Source organism: Furipterus horrens, unplaced genomic scaffold (assembly GCF_987537825.1).
Source record: "Furipterus horrens unplaced genomic scaffold, mFurHor1.1.pri manual_scaffold_5, whole genome shotgun sequence".
Classification (NCBI taxonomy): domain Eukaryota; kingdom Metazoa; phylum Chordata; class Mammalia; order Chiroptera; family Furipteridae; genus Furipterus; species Furipterus horrens.
In genome coordinates, this window is record NW_028327175.1 from 85,730,193 (window position 1) to 85,734,399 (window position 4,207).

Here is a 4,207-nt window from a genome sequence, read left to right on the forward strand (position 1 = left end):
ATTACATCGAGTAGTCTTTTAGTGGAGTTTATAGGATTTTCTAGGTATACTATCATGTCATCTGCATATAATGAAAGTTTTACTTCCTCTTTCCCAATTTTGATGCCTTTTATTTCTTTTTCTTGTCTGATTGCTGTGGCTAGGACTTCCAACACTACGTTGAAAAGGAGTGGAGAGAGTGGACAACCTTGTCTAGTTCCTGAGTTCAGGGGGAATGCTTTCAGTTTTTGTCCATTGAGTATGATGTTGGCCTCAGGCTTCTCATATATAGCCTTAATTATGTTAAGATATGCTCCCTTTATTCCCATTTTGTTGAGTGTTTTCATCATAAATGGGTGTTGTACTTTATCAAATGCTTTTTCTGCATCTATTGAAATGATCATGTGATTTTTGTCTTTCATTCTGTTTAGGTGATGTATTATATTTATTGATTTGCGAATATTAAACCATCCTTGCATCCCTGGAATGAAGCCCACTTGATCATGATGTATGATCTTTTTGATGTATTGCTGGATCCTGTTTGCCAATATTTTATTGAGGATTTTAGCATCGATGTTCATCAGTGATATTGGCCTGTAGTTTTCTTTCTTTGTTGTGTCTTGACCTGGTTTGGGGATTAGGATAATACTGGCTTCATAGAAAGAGTTTGGGATTTTCCCCTCTTCTTGGATTTTTTGGAACAGTTTGAGGAGGATAGGAGTTAGTTCTTCCCTGAATGTTTTGTAGAATTCACCTGTGAAGCCATCCGGTCCAGGGCTTTTGTGTGCCGGGAGATTTTGGATTACTGTTTCAATTTCCTTCTTTGTTATTGGTTTGTTGAGACTTTCCACTTCTTCTTGATTCAGTTTTGGAAGGTTGTATGTTTCTAGAAATTTGTCCATTTCTTCTAGATTGTCAAGTTTCTTGTCATACAGTTGTCTGAAGTAATTTCTATCATTTGTATTTCTGAGGTATCAGTCGTGATTTCTCCTCTTTCATTTCTGATTTTGTTTATTTGTGTCTTCTCTCTTTTTTTCTTGATTAGACTGGCTAGAGGCTTGTCGATTTTGTTGATTTTTTCGAAGAACCAGCTCCTAGTTTTGTTGATCTTTTGGATTGTTTGTTTAGTCTCTATGTCATTTAGTTCTGCTCTGATCTTGATGATTTCATTCCTTCTTCTTGCCCTAAGCTCTGTTTGTTGTTGTTGTTCTAGTTCTTGTAGCATTGTGGTTAGATTTTTTGAGATTCTTCTAGCCTTTTCAGATATGCCTGTATTGCTATAAACTTCCCTCTCAGGACTGCTTTTGCTGTGTCCCACAGGTTTTGGGTTGTTGTGTGCTCATTATCATTAGTTTCTAGAAATTTCTTGATTTCTTCTTTGATGTCATTGTTAACCCATTCATTATTTAATAGCATGTTATTCAATCTCCATGAGTTTGGGTGTCTTTGATTTTTTTTTTCTGAGGTTGATTTCTAGTTTCAAGGCATTGTGATCTGAAAAGATGCTTGATATGATTTCAATTTTCTTGAATTTGTTGAGGCTTGTTTTGTGACCTATCATGTGGTCTATCTTTGAAAATGTCCCATGTGCACTTGAAAAGAATGTATATTTTGCTTCTTTGGGGTGAAAAGTTCTATATATGTCAGTTAGATCCATGTGGTTTAGTGTGTTGTTCAATGCCTGTATATCCTTGGTGTTTCTTTGCTTTGATGATCTGTCTATTGTTGATAATGGAGTGTTGAAGTCCCCTACTATGAGTGTGTTGTTGTTGATATCCTTTTTGTGGTCTTCTAGTATTTGCTTTATGTATTTGGGTGCTCCTATGTTGGGTGCATATATGTTTATCAAAGTCATATCTTCTTGATGGATTGTTCCTTTAAGTATTATGAAATGTCCTTCTTTGTCTCTTTTTATTGCCCTTGCTTTGAAATCCATTTTGTCTGATATGAGAACTGCTACCCCGGCTTTTTTTTCCGGTCCGTTTGCTAGGAATATTTTTTTATATCCCTTTACTTTCAGTCTGTGTAAATCTTTTGTTTTCAGGTGTGTTTCTTGTAGACAGCAAATATGTGGATCCTGTTTTCTTATCCATTCCATTACCCTATGTCTTTTAATTGGAGCATTTAATCCATTTACATTTAAGGTTATTATTGACGTGTATTTATTCATTTCCCTTTGTACCTCTGTTACTCTCCTCTCTTGTTTTTTCCTTCTTTTTTCTTAGAACACTCCCTTTAGCATCTCTTGCAATGCTGGTTTGGTGGAGATGTATTCTTTCAGTCTTCCTTTGTCTGAGAAACTCCTTATTTCACCTTCTATTTTGAATGAGAGTCTTGCTGGGTAGAGTATTCTTGGTTGTAGGCCTTTGTTTTTCATTGCTTGAAATATTTTTGACCATTCCCTTCTGGCTTGTAATGTTTCTGTTGAGAAATCAGTTGACAGCCTTATCGGAGCTCCCTTGTATGTTATTTGCTGCTTTTCTCTTGCTGCTTTTAGGATTCTCTCTTTGTCTTAGAATGTTGCCATTTTAACTATGATGTGCCTTGGAGTGGGTTTTTGGGGGTTCCTCTTGATTGGAACTCTCATTGCTTCTTGGACTTGCATAGCTTTTTCTCTCATCAGGTTCGGAAAATTTTCTGTCACTATTTCTCCTATCAGATTTTCAATTCCATGTTCCTTTTCTTCTTCTTCTCGTATTCCGATGATCCTTAAATTATTTTTCCTAATGCTATCCTGTAATTCCCTTACATCTTGTTCATATTTTTTCAATCGTTTTTCATTTTGCTGTATTGTCTGGGAGTTTTTCTCTACATTATCTTCTAACTCACTAATCAGATCCTCTGCTTCATTTAGTCTGCTTTTGACTGATTCTACTGTGTTTTTCAGTTCAGAGATTGTATTCTTAAGTTCTTCCTGGTTCTTGTTAACAATTTCTATGTCTTTTTTTATGCTGGTGTAGTTCTCTGCAAGTTCCCTGTAATTTTCTTGGAGCTGTTGGTAACTTCCTTGAAGGTTGTCATAGTTGATTTTAAGGATGTCGAGTATATTGAGCTTCTTTACCACCATTGTTTTGAATTCCATGTCTGACATTTGGGCTATGTCTATTTCATATATCTCTCTTTCTGATGATTCCTCTTTTCTTTTCATTGAGGGGTTATTTTTGCGTCTTACCATGTTGGATTCTTTTTGTTTTTATTTATTTATTTATTTATTTTGGGGGGGTAGTCTGCTTTGACTTCCCTCCTTTGTGGTGTAATATTCTTTATCGAAGGTCTGGGAGTTTCAGTGGTGCAGTCTCTTTGATATCCTGAGCCTGATGTTCTTGAGTTACCCTTTATGTCATTTGTTTATGCTGTTTGGTTATATTTCAGATGTTCTTTTATAGGATCTTCCTTCTGGCTAGTTGGTTGAGAATCAGTCTATCCGCTTTGTCTTGAGTTCTTTTGTGGATATGCTTTTAAAGACATAAACACACATTCCAGGCAGGAGACCCACACCCTCAAAAAGTATCCCCCACTCTATCCTGCTATCGTTAGCCAACTAGCCCGTATTAATATAAATGTAAAGAGATTTGAGCTTTTATACTATAAGAAGAATAGATAAGAGTTGTTTTTGGGGAGGAAAAATATAATTTTTGATAGAGGGGGTGATAGATTTGTAATATTTGAGACTGTGCAAGCCAGTTAGTAATATTTACATTGTATGTTAATAAAAATAGAAGAAAAGGATAGAAAAATACATAATATAGTAAGAAAGTGGGATTGTATTGTATTTGGGTTTATATAGTAATTATATTATATTATTTAGAGTGATAGGGGGGCTAAGCTAGACACACAAACGAATAAACAACGATTAAAGAGAAAGGATGAGAAGGAGAGGTTATATGCAACACGTTAGAGATAAAGTTTGTTATTATTGGAAGAGGTGAAGGAAAAACACCCCCCCCCAAAAAATCCCCAAGAAAATAGAAGAAAAGAAGAAAGAGAGAAAGAGAAGAAAATAAAAAATTTACCACAAACCCCCCCAAAAACCCCAAAAGGTAAGAAAGAAAGGAACAAAGAAAGATAGAAAAGAAAGAATAAAGAAGAAAGAAAGAAAAAAGAGAGAGAAAAAAATATATTGAAAAAAATATATATATATACCCCCCAAAAGCCCCCCAAAAAAACCCCAGGAAAAGAATAAAGAAAGAAGGAAAGAAAAGAAATGATTAAGAAGAAAGAAAGAACA